The sequence below is a fragment of the Dermacentor variabilis genome, chromosome 7, assembly GCF_050947875.1.
Source record: "Dermacentor variabilis isolate Ectoservices chromosome 7, ASM5094787v1, whole genome shotgun sequence".
In the NCBI taxonomy this organism is placed as follows: domain Eukaryota; kingdom Metazoa; phylum Arthropoda; class Arachnida; order Ixodida; family Ixodidae; genus Dermacentor; species Dermacentor variabilis.
In genome coordinates this window covers 12,504,514-12,517,936 of record NC_134574.1, presented here as the reverse complement: position 1 = coordinate 12,517,936, position 13,423 = coordinate 12,504,514, and the positions used below count along the sequence as shown (strand labels likewise).

The 13,423-nt window shown below is 44.6% G+C and overlaps 1 long non-coding RNA gene across 1 annotated transcript in view; it reads left to right on the top strand.

Moving 5' to 3' along the window:
* The first annotated feature begins 512 nt into the window (after positions 1-512).
* The window catches only part of LOC142588955 (uncharacterized), an 87,609-nt gene continuing 74,698 nt past the window's right edge, over positions 513-13,423 (top strand). Inside the window, exon 1 of the long non-coding RNA XR_012829757.1 lies at positions 513-624. This is a non-coding gene — a long non-coding RNA (uncharacterized LOC142588955). The remainder of the gene's footprint in view (positions 625-13,423) is intronic.

Below are 13,423 nucleotides of genomic sequence, written 5' to 3'. Positions count from 1 at the left end.
GAAACTGTTCCGAGTGCCGCACAAGCGGCGCTTCTGACACGCGCCGCCGTCGAGCCTACACTGCGCCTCCAGAAAAGTCACGCCTGTCTGCGCTCGAGCAGTACTTCAATAATCAGCTGCGGTTTCTTTTTTTCATTCAAGGAGCTCGCGTCATTTAACTAGCTCAAGCCAAACGAACCCCGTCATGAAAGGAAAAGGCTGCTCTACCGCTGTTGCTGCCCCGTCGCCCGAAATAAGAGTGTTAAGTACAACTGGCACACTGATGCGGCAAGAATATACAAGCCAAGCTGTCGCACAGGCATCTGTCGCCAAATGAGGCAGCGCGTTCATGCACGTCAAAGCTGACAGCCTGGGCGTCGCAAAAGCGCCAGGCTGCACGCGATAGGCACTCTGAGCGGAGGCACGCCACGGCGGTCACTGCGGCCCCCCGATACTGCGCAACGCTCAGGCAGTGGAAGGAGGAAGCGCAAAAGGACCCAACCTCGGCGTCGAGCTCAGTCGTGTGATTAACGGCCTCTGCGCATGCTGCCGATTTGTGAGGGCTACGCGATGAAATGGCGTCTCCCTTCGGGGCTCCGCTGCCTGGACCACCTGCTGCTCCTCTGGGCCGTTTGCTTCTCTCAGGTGAGACCACATGTGACCGGCACAGTCGCAGCCTTCGGTAATTTAACCATTGTGCCTGCCAGGAAAGCACAGTGCGAGAGTGAACCAGCAGCGCATGCTGAATACAACCTCTGGTTCAGCTGTCTCCGCTAGGTGTCGCGCTTCTCCGTCTTGAGGTGGTGCGTTTCAAGACCAGCATGTTTAGGCATTACTGTCCCAAGCACGCACTGTGTGGCAGGCGATATCATTGTTTTGTGGCGCTTGTTGTTGACAGAATCATAACCGATACGAAAGAATCACCAAGAATATATGTCAACAATTAAATTGGTATGAATGGAAATGGCAAAGGCACCAGTTGAGAATGCGAATAGCGCAAATCCTTGCTGTGTAGTTTGGAACAGCACAATAACAATGAACTCTTTGCTATAGCTTGGCAGGTTGTGGAGTTATTATCTTTTCGATGTTGCATGTATGGAGAAAATGTGCTTTTCTTCTTCTTCGCTATAATATTGCGCAACAACGTGTTGCTGTGCCCATTTTTCTACATCGCTATTTTGTTCTGTCTTCACTCTCTACGATGACTTCACTCTCTCAGTTTCCTTGAAAGACACACCCTGAATCTCGGAACCTTTGTCATAGGTACGCATTTAATTTTTTCTGCTGACTTCTAAAACAGGGCCCACGCCATCACCTTGTACATTGCAAATTCTACTAAAGGTGCCCCCTAATTTTTCAAGGTTACGATATTACTGCTGTTGTAGGGGTTACTCTGCAACGTTTGAGTCACACGTATACATGCAGTGTAGGGTGTATCAGAAGTATCACAGGCACCCATATGCAGTAAACATGTACAATATGCCATTTTGAGCAATCTGCAAGCAACGAACTGCGGTCACAAGAGGTGTACTAACAAACAAAAATTTCGAATGACGAACCAAACGTATTTCTACTCAATTCCGTGCTTGAATGTCAATATTCGAAGCACCGAATGTTTATTGAGATACTGTAATGCAGATAGATTTGAAATAAATAGCGCAAGCAAGAAAGCACTCGAAAAACGAAAAACACCAAGAACGCCGGGCTCATTGTTCTGGCTTCTGTCTTTGGATTGCCGAAATCTGACGCGTATAGCGAGCTTTTAAACCATTGTGGACTTAGTATTGGTTTTGGGGAGATGCTGCTGCTTTATTGCTCGTATAGCCCTGATCTTGACGTCCTAACAATTTTATGTTATCCAGAACAATATTATCGCATTATTTGGGCTTATCTATCGCATTCGATCAGAGAGCTCTCTGGTGACCTTGCTGCCGACAGCATTGATGTTCGCGCTTCTCTCGTGAAGCTGCCGTTTTTCTGAACGTTGCGTTTAATTCCCGAACTTTACTTTAGAAATGCTGATGAAATAGCCCCTTGAATACTACAGTGACTGCAGCTATATAGGTTTACCACAAGTGTACAGCCTACTGGCCCAATTTTTTTGTGGTGTAAATTGCTAGATGCTTGAAAGTTTGCAGAGTTCAATCACTAATAAAAGAAGTATTATTCGGCAGCTATATCGATAAAGTAATCAGTTCGTATTCTACATCGCTGTGTCATTCTCACGGGATTTCCTTTTTAATATCACTACTCCCAGGTCCCTAATATAAGTTGGGATAGAGTGCCTAAGTGGTAGATAAATGGCGCGAAAAATCATAAGAGATAGCTTGATTTGCGGAGCAGGCTCTTGTCGCATGTACAGGCAGAGGAAGTTACCATACATAGCAGAACATCTGTTTGGAACGCAGGCCGACAAACTATATATCATTGTGGCACAGTGAGCTGGCACAGTGAGTTTTTGCGAGATTGCACGTGCAGCAACGTGAAATTCCAGCTACTCCCAAATGCAACCTTTTGCCATAAGGCTGGTGTAGTATAAATGTAAGGCCTGTTAGAAAGCACATGCGCTTCCAAAAGAGCTTCTTGGGCAAGTTCGTAATTAGATTTCCTAGGCATACCATGGGGCGCAAAATACATTCCTTGAAAAGGGACAGCAGAAAGGAAGACAGTGAACGCCGAACTGTGTGGCGCTTCACGGTCTTCCTTTCTTCTGTGCCTTTTCAAGAAATGTATATTGCGTCACAAAGTATACCTAGGCAACATATACGCTTCCTGCAGTACAGCGTGAACTTGCACGTTATTTCAATAAATAAATATAACAAATGACAACATCGCTTAGCTCATACAAACCTGGCTAGTCGTGTCACACTCTTGCCGTTCGTATCTTAACAATGTTCATTTCCTGTGCCAAGGCACAATTCCTTTAAAGACTGTTTTATTGGCGAGAGGGAGCGTGGCCTTGCCCCAGCGCGCAGTGGGCCTCCCCTCCGTTTTTCCCAGCGGCGGTGTCATTGGAATTCGTGCCATTCTAACGTGTTTCGTCCAAGATTGCTATGATGTCGCCTGACTGAAGGTAAACTAGCTGCCACTGTGCTGTCATCATCATCAACATCGTTCTGGTTACGCCCACTGCAGGGCAAAGGCCTCTCCCATACATCTCCAACTACCCCGCTCATGTACTAATTGTGGCCACGTTGTCTCTGCGAACTTCATCTCATCCACCCACCTAACTTTCTGCCATCCCCTGCCACGCTTCCCTTCCCTTGGGATCCAGTCCGTAACCCTTAATGACCATCGGTTATTTTCCCTCCTCATTACATGTCCTGCCCATGCCCATTTCTTTTTCTTGATTTCAACTAAGATGTAATTAACTCGCGTTTGTTCCCTCACCCAATCTGCTCTTTTCTTATCCCTTAACGTTACACCTATCATTCTTCTTTCCATAGCTCGTTGCGTCGTCCTCAATTTGAGTAGAACCCTTTTCGTAAGCCTCCAGGTTTCTGCCCCGTAGGTGAGTACTGGTAAGACACAGCTATTATATACTTTTCTCTTGAGGGATAATGGCAACCTGCTGTTCATGATCTGAGAAGGCCTGCCAAACGCACCCCAGCCCATTCTTATTCTTCTGATTATTTCCGTCTCATGATCCGGATCCGCCGTCACTACCTGCCCTAAGTAGATGTATTCCCTTACGGCTTCCAGTGCCTCGCTGCCTATTGTAAATTGCTGTTCTCTTCCGAGACTGTTAAGCATTACTTTAGTTTTCTGCAGATTAATTTTGAGACCCACTCTTCTGCTTTGCCTCTCCAGGTCAGTGAGCATGCATTGCAATTGGTCCCCTGAGTTACTAAGCAAGGCAATATCATCATCGAATCGCAAGTTACTAAGGTATTCTCCATTAACTTTTATCCCCAATTCTTCCCAATCCAGGTCTCTGAATACCACCTGTAAACACGCTGTGAATAGCATTGGAGATATCGTATCTCCCTGCCTGACACCTTTCTTTATTGGGATTTTGTTGCTTGCTTTATGGAGGACTACGATGGCTGTGGAGCCGCTATAGATATCTTTCAGTATTTTACATACGGCTCGTCTACACCCTGATTCCGTAATGCCTCTATGACTGCTGAGGTTGCGACAGAATCAAACGCATTCCTGCATGTTACCAGCTATATCCTTATTAATCAGGAATCCGACTCCTAGCTCTCGTCTCTCCGATAAGCCACGGTAGCCCAGGACGTACCCGCTTTTTAGCACGGTATATGCTTCATTTGTGCTCCTAACCTCACTGAGCCCTATTATATCACATTTAATGCCCGCTAATTCCTCCCATAGCACTGCTAGACTCGCCTAACTCTCCTCATGATATTATACATAGATAAAGATGACCACATAGAAGAGTTAGCGAAACGCCATGCCTAACTAAAGGATGTTTGTTATATTTTGACAACGAACCAAAATGATATGCGCTAGATATGGAAAATTTGTTAAGGCAATTTAACTAAATTGAAATAAGATGTGACAAATTCGGCAGGCTATCCCAATTAATATCTATTGTAGTTGTAGCTTCTTCATGGATACATAAATACGTACGTTAAGGAAGAGGATATAAGTATCTGATGCTAGGCGCGCGTCAAAAGAAGGTATTAAATTGACTTGAAAGCTGTTCTTTATGTTTTTCCCCTTAGAGCTACTCATCCTTCGCGTTCGATGCTTATAATGGGCGTATCCACTGAAGCTTGTTCCCTATCACTGAATTACAGATAATACTGACGGATTGCTCTGGGAAGAATACTTTAGAAATTGGACGCTACAGAACATACTCAGGCTATCATGCTCTTATACGAACTGTGGTGCTTTTAGACTGCAGCTGCATAAAAATGAACGTTCTGTGTTTACTGATCACGCCTCGAAATGCCTCTACTGAGTCATACAAAGCGTAAGGTATACTTAGTACACTGATATTTATTACCTCAAATTTCTCATGGCTAGATTGGCAATCCTATTGGGAAAATCATAGTAGCATTGTTCACTGGCTGGAGCAAAGTTTTAGTTGCTTGTAGCTAAGCAAAACAATTCATTTAATTGCTGTGGCTAATTGTTTTATAACTCAAGTTATATTTCATCTATTTTAGCAAGAATGCATTCTATATGTTCATAAATAAAGGTTATTGAGTTCTTCTTACCTTAATTTGGAACGTTGTTTCGGATTTCATGGGCTAGGCACCCTTTCACCGCCACGAATACGTCAAAGGTGGTCGAACGAAAAGGGCTTGTCATAAAAAAAAAAAAAACAAGTTGCCAGCAGGTCTTACAAGTGCTAATATTTGTGAAAAGCTGCCGTGAAGTTGTTTGGCCGGGCAGCATTCAGGAAAAATACGAAACAGCTGCTTCGGTTGCCACACAGGCTCTCTTTACTTTCATATTTCCAACGGCATGTGCAAAATACGCGAGGTGAATTGTAGGCTGCCAGGACTACAGCAAAACGCCAGGCTGTGATTTGAACATAGAATAAGAGCCACGGTAAATACATCAATTTGGGCTGCTTCAGATGAACTATAACATACGAATAAACAATTGTGATATGATTATGATTGTTGAGGTAGAGAATGGATACTGGATAGTTTCCCTCCCTGAAATTTGTGATTTTCGTCACATTTTATTAATATAACGGTCAACGTAAGGCATCTACTTGCTACAGTAACCAGAATATACATTTTCTATTTCACTGTAATAACTATCATTAATAACTACCTGTAATAACTAGCTGTCGAGAAAAACGATTTTTCTTTCCCATGTATTCGGGTAGGACCCCTCGAGCTAAAGTTCTCCTTAGGAGCTTCCTAGACTCAATGTATTTGCGTGCAGTAGTGAGCCTATTTTACTTGTTACGCTGCTCTCAGGTGCGTGGAGCAGAAACGTGTTAAAGGCATTGGAGGTATCGTGGAGACGCCATCTGCTAGCCGCTTCGTTAGCTGAGATGGTAGAGCGGCTGGCCCGGAAAGTCTCGGGCCCGAGTACCTGACCAGGACGAATTTTTCTTCAATTACGAGGCTTTTCTTTCGAGCAACCGCTTCCTTTGTAGCAATTACTACGAATGCGTGGATGTCTCATTTTTCCTTTGTTAATCGCTTCTCTTCGCCTTACGGGTTTCCGCAGGACTGTTACGTCAAAAGAACGTTATATATACTTCGCTGAGTAGTTCATTTTTTGTTTTGATTTCCATTTATCTATGCCTGTTAGGGATGGGGGAGGGAAGGACAATAAATTGGATTAGTAAGACCTTGATGAGGGCTAGTTGGTTCATATTTAGAACTGAAATTAAAGGGACACAAAAGGTTACCATGAAATCAAGTTAAAGTAATAAAGCAATGCTCTAGAACGTCTAAGGCGTCAATATAATCTCGAACAGAGCTTCAGTAACCGAGAAACTGAGGTAAATGCATGACACGATTTGAGACCCCCCAGCGACATTCCGGTACTAGCCCGATGACGATGGCACTGCTCATCATAATTTATGTCACTAGTACTCAACTACTCGTATTAAAAATATCATTTCATTAGGTGATAAGACGAGAGAAAATGCTACTTGTCTACTTCTGCTCGATTCTAAGAAAAAATAAGATTTTGACGTTACCCTTCAGTAGGGTCGAAAGGTTTCGTTTTCGCTCGACTCTGCGCGCTCGACTCTGCGCCTCACCCCAGTGTTAGTGAAACATCTGTACCCGAAAGAATATGTGAGTTATGTGTGCCGCGTGTGCCAGTGGGAGAGGGCCACCCTGACGCACATCCTATGGGATTGCACCAAGTTCCGCGACGAAGCTTCGACAAGTACCACGATTCCGCCGCGACTCGCGGCTGCGGCGGAATGCTACGACCACGAAATCCAAACCTGGCCCGTCCTGCAGGTCTCGGCGGCTCTTGAAAGACACAGGCCGAGCGAAACCGACGGAACGTTGCCCCTCAGTGCGACCGACCGCGGGAGTAACACGCGCTGGAGTTGAGTAGAGACCACCCGCTGAGAAGACGTGAGGGCCGCTTCACGGCGCCATTTAGTCACGGTGTCGTTCTGCAGGCGACTGCATGAAGTTGTCTCTCTCTCTCTCACTCTGCGCCGCGCGCGCTTTGGAGTTTCAGTTGTTTCGTTATCGCGTCGTGCTGCGCTGGTTCTGGTGGCTCGCGAAACTTGCATTTGGAACAAGCAGCGAGAATGCCACGTCCATGTGATGCCATGGGATGCGCGAACGGTCCGCGGAGCTTGGTTTAGTGCAGTTGCAGCGGCGACTACAGCGTTACTTATCACTGTGTGCCAACGAGTGAACCTCTCCGTTCGAAGTGGTTAAGTGCCGTACCTCTGCCACAGCGCGTTGGCAAAGAGACGAAAAATCGCATAGTGCGCTCGCTGCACTTTCGTCCAGAGGATTAGGAGTTCAACGCCGACTTACCTAAGTCGCGTGGAGTGCCTTTCAAAGCAATGCTTTCCCGTAGCGCTGTTCCGTCGGTCTTGCCTGCATTCTCCGAAGCGCAAGAACAACTGCAGGTCGAAGACGGGGCGGTGAGTGCGGCATTTGGTTTTCACGAAGGAAAAGCTACAAATGTGCGAATGTGTACAGCCATGGCGTACAGTTGCCGTCGTAGTAGTACGCAACGACGCCGGCAGCGCAAACCTTCAGCAGCAGGTCACGTTCATCAGTGCTTAAAGCGCCGAAGTCGAGCCCAGCATCGCGAGCCAACGTGTCGTTGTCAGGGTTGTCCATTGCAACGAGCGTCAAATTTGGCGTCATAAAATAAAGAACCAGCTTATCGTCGCGCGCTTTCCCTTCCGCATGCCACAATAGTTCCGCTTTCGCGCTGCTGTCGGCTCTGTCTTGGCTCTGTTTCTGGCCGCACGTTTGCGTTTTGCGCAGAAAAGCCTTAGCGCCGTCTGCGGGTGCCGTTTTACTCACCGACGGCGCCACGTCACTATGAGATCATGACGTCACCATTCCTCGATCGGAGGGCGGGCGATTTGAACTGCGCTAGAGGTATGCGGACGCTTCACAACGCAAAACTAAGTGTCTTCTTCGGATGAAACAAGCATTTCGAGGTTTCTGGGATGGTATTTCAACAGTCCACGTTGACTTAATATTAACCTTTAGTGTCCCTTTGAGCAGCGCGAATAAAACAAGGACACAAAGAAACAAATACCACAGAGAAGCACTGACTGCCAACTGGAAGTTTATTTGAAATTCTCGAGCCATTTTACACATTTTTTTCAGCATAGGCATGCGTACACTAGTCGCAAATACATGTGCAAAATCATAATATTTCATGCGAAAAAGTGATTTCTTTTTCCGTCAGGGCAAGAGCGGGAGCACTCGCACATTTATCTGCTTCCTTTCTAATGCCTCTATTGTTATTCCTTTCCCTGTTACGTTTTCATTGCCCCATGAATTTTGTTTTTTCGGATGTGAGAGTGCAGCGACACTTGTTACAATGTCCTGCTAAATGACTCCCATAGCCATTTTTCAGCATACTGCTGTGATTACGAACTCTGGCATTGAAAAAACGTCCCGTTTGCCTGCAGTCAGTGAAACGAAATTTATGATCCGTGGTGCGCAGGGGCCTTTCGGGCATTTTCATAAGATTGCATATCAAGGAAAGCTTGCATGGGGCACGGAAAAGCAAATTAAAGTTACGTCTATTGGAAACTTCAATAAGATTCTGTGACAACTAGCGCAAGTATGGCACCACGTGCGCTGGTCTCTTGTCTTTATTCTTTTCTTCGTGTGCTGGTTCCGAACTTATTTATTTTCTTTCTGCAGGATGGCTTCGCATACTGAAATGATGACAGAAAGGGGAAAACTCGCGTTCTGTAATCATGCTATCTGGCTTACAAACGTTATGAACCAAAACTCCAAGCAAGCTATAACGAAGAACGTCAAAATGGTTCGTTTCGAACCGATCAAGCATGAGAGGGCCGTTTCAAAAGCACTGTTTCAAAAGCAATCAATGCCGCGGAGACCGAAGGTATGACACGCTCTCGCACGCGCTCCAACACGCGGCCACGTTCTCACTTTCCTACCAAACACGCACAGTAAAACCACTAATAGCTATTTGTCTTGCCGCTTCCAAGCTACCATTTAAAAACTAGAAACACTCAACGTCCCACCCGGCTGCACGTGTTGGAGCACGTGGCACGAAAGGGCGCTCTAACCATCCTGCAACACCAAATGTAGACGAAGTACACCGGCGCACCCGAAATACGAGAGACAAAAAAAGAAAAAAAAAGAAAACCACCTAATTACTATTTAAAGGCAAGAAATCAGCAAATAAAAGCAGAAGCAAGCTCAAAGCACGCACAAAAACATAATTTCGTCGCCGCCAAGGAGCCCCGAAAAGCATGTTCATTCGCCACAAAATCCAAACGAACACCTACTCGACACAACTCGACCTCCCGATGCACCATCTGGCGGCAGGGGTGCTGTTGTGCTCGGTGGCCCTCCAAATCGGGGGAGACGCCACACTTGCGACATGCAGTTGTCGCACCTCCATTCGTCATACCTGTCAGCAGCCCAAATTGGCCTGTACACGTCGGAGTGAAGGTCGGTACAATGCTATGACTCTTCACGCCTATCAGCAGCACAAATTAGCGTGACCACGCCGGGGATCGGAGTCAGCGTGCGTGTCCCTTACTTTCCCTCTTTGTACCCAGGGAGGTGCGTGCGTTTCCGACCGGGCGCACCGAAAGAGGCCCCAACTCACTGATAACATCGGCGCACCGAAAGGGCAACCAGCTCACCGACGCCGGGATTGGTCTCCTGAAGCCATCTGTCTCCTGACGCCGGATTGGTGGAAAGCAGGAACAATGACGACCCAGGCATAAAAAGCGCATCTGGAGGGCTGAGAAGGACGCTCGGAAACGGTGTGACTCGAACATGATAAGACGCCACCATATTGGAGCCGTTTTGTAATCCCGACCATGTACCTTATTGAATGTATTACTTTTTTTCTCCGTTCTCTTAAACGTTACTCGGAACAGTTTCTCCCGGCAACTGGCCCGGCACCATCGGTGGACACTTCGCTGACCGCCCATGGACCCCCGACTTTTCAATAACGGCCAGTCCGATCTTTTCTGGACTGATTTTTTCCATACCGCCGGAGTTTTCCGTCCTCTTGCAGCCGATGAGGGCTCGAAGAGAAAAGGCGGCTGCATTTTTCATCGACGCAACCAAAGTTTACCCGATGCTAGAAATATTCAGATGGGTCAGGGGATAAATTGCTAGTGTGACGTAGTTTAAGGAATTCAGGTCTCTGTTTTTTTTAAAGCTCGAATGCGTCAATGTTGTTAATTTCCACATGTTGGGGGGGGGGGGGGAATAAGATATTAAAAATTTATTGAACCTAAATGTGATCGTTTTTCTCAGAATTCTATCAGTTTTTGAGTACGGATCCCAAACTATGCATGCATATTGCAGCTGAGGTCTAATAAAGGAGAGGTAGCATAACATTTCAATGTTAGAAGGATCTTTCTTTAGTTTGTGTCTCAAAAGGTGTAGTTTTTTCAAAACTGAAGCGCAAGTGTTATATGATTGAAGTTGAAGTTGAAGTTGAAGTTTATTCTCACCACCAACAGTACAGTGTGTTTTACACAGAACAGTTGTGGCGTGGAAAATGGGAAAAAAGCTGCGCTGATGCAGCTTGACTAGCCCGACCTCCCATACGTACAAGGCAGCAGAACGACAGCACAGCAAACTTCATGCAGTCTTAACGTATGATAGAAAAATAAAAATAAATACAACGTGCGCAACAATTGTCACGTAGACATACTTATATGCGCCCTTGGGTGCCTAAAAGTAGATCAATCATTCACGCACAAAAAAAAACCAAAAACCAATGACAAGAAAGTTATTGCAAGGTAACATAACAGTAAGACATACTGTAAACAGAAAGGAGTGCTTTATTTCGACAGAATTTTTCTAGGCTTGTAGCGGATTATGTAAACATGTTGAATAGCTCCCTGCCTGAAAGGACATGCAAGTGATCTTCTGTAAGCTTGAACGTATTGAGTACGTGTGGAATGGTCAATTTTAACATTTGGAGACCGTAGTTCGTTCGTGTTCGGGGAATGTGCCAGTATTCACAATTTCTGATGGGACGCAATGAAATGTTCGGCTGTAAATGCGCTAAACCTCTTAAGTTTAGGCTATTTCTGCGAATTTCAGACCTTAACGACAACAACTATTGATGTTCATAGGCAACACTGAATTTTAAAACCTTAAACTTCATAAATAATTGAGATGTATGGTCTCTATAGACTAAATTTGCAACAGCCCGCAAAGCACACTTCTGAAGTGTATATATCTTTTTCTTTGATGTTTGAGTTCCAGATGGGGGCCCATACAACTAGCAGTAGCGTAGGTGGGAACTAAAAAGCGCATTAAAATATGAAGCTTCTGGGGAGGCGGCAGAAACGACTGACACCTCCTTAGCATACCTAGGGCTTTTCTTAGCTTAATACATAATTCTTGAATGTGAGAATGCCACAGCATATGTTGATGAAAGATAATACCTAATGTTTTGACAGTCTCTGAAAGTTCAATTTCAAAATTATTTAGTAGCAGTTTATGCGAGTACTTGGAAGCCGTTCCTTTCGCGCCGAAAAAAACGGCCTTGGTTTTAGAGCTGTTGATTTGTAACGAATTACGACAAGACTATTCGGATAATTTGTGTAAAGTTTCATTACCTGCTTGAATAAACTCATCTAGGTTTGCTCCTGTAAAAATGAGCTATTGTCATCTGCATAGATAATGTATGTTATTGATCGATCTATGTTTACAATATCAATAATATAAAGGTTAAATAAAAGAGGGCCTAATATACTTCCCTGCAGTACACCACGTTTGATTTTTTCGGGCATAGATATTTCCCTAATAATTGACACACACTGGTACCGATCGCTAAGATAGCTGCTTATTAGGTCAAGTGTAACGCCTATGATGCAATAATAGGGCAATTTTTCTAACAATATTTGGTGATCAATCCTATCAAACGCTTTTGTAAAATCTACGAATACGCCTAGTGTGAGCGTCCTTGCTTCAATGTTGCCTAGTATGACCTCTTTCTGATGTAGAAGTGCTGTCTCTGTCGATACACCTGACCTGAGACCGTATTGCGCCGTTGTAATCGCAGAATGCATGTCCAACAATTTTGAGTCCAGTGAAAATAATTTTTGCCAGAGCCTTTGAAAATACTGGCAATACCGATATTGGTCTCTAATTACCCATTTCGTTTTTGTCGCCACTTTTGTAAAGTACCGCGACATTGGCCTTTTTGATACGCTGACGGAAGAGACCTGTGTTTAAAACAAGATGATATATATGGGTCAAACAAGGTACTAATAAGTCGATGACAAAAATAACCGGTTCCATTTTTATGCCGTCAATGTCCTCGCTGTTACTTTTAGTTACTTTTAAAACATTAGTTACCTCAGATTGTTCTGTGGGGCAAATAAATATCAAGGGTGTTATTGGCGCGGGTAAATAACGTAACGCATTCCCATCGTGAGTACTGTCCGATAAAGAACTAAAGTGGTCATTAAATTTATTGGCCAACACTTTTCCCTTAAATAGATGTTGGTCAATTTTAATTTCGTTGACGTAGGGTGCTTGTTTACGTGAAAATATAATTGTGTTTAGCGTTTTCCACATTTGTTTGGTGTCTATGATGCCTTCGAAGATAGTAAAGTAATAATTATGTTTGGCTTGCCTTAATATTTTGGCAAGATTGTTCTCTAAGTTTTAAACATTTTTAGTGCATCTAAATCGCGATTTTTCAAGAACACCTGGTACAGCCTGTTTTTTGTACGTGTCATACTTAAGTGACTTATTGTTATCCAAGGTTTACGCGCATGTTATGGCTTCGTTATTTCTTTGTAAGGAAAGCATCGTTTATAGAGAGATGAAAAATTTTCAATGAAACGCTCATATGCGGTATCAGCCGAAGAGCACGCAAGAACCTCGTTCCAATCAGTCGTGACGAGTTCATCTCGGAACTGAGACAGTGCAACCGTGTTGATGTCCTGATATATTATTTTCGCAGTGATGTCTTTTGCCGTATGAGATGTGACACTGACTAAATAAATGGGCAAATGGTCACTAAGGGTCATTGAAAACTGAGCATGTTGGGACCAGTATGCAGCACAACAATGGTCTTTCCTTTCTGTCTTGGTACGCACTGTGGAGTGGGTGCATGTTAAAAGCCTCAGGCGATTAAAGTTAAGCAGGAGTCGGCAACTATGGCATGCCTCGTAATCGTATCGTGGTTGTGACTTATAGAACACTAGCATTAAATTATTTTAATTTAGATGTTTGAGAAGAGTCATAAGAAAACTTATTTAGTGAAGCAAATCTCAGCACATATTAAGAATCGCTCAAAGCACACGCAGCTTTGAGAGGCATGGTGT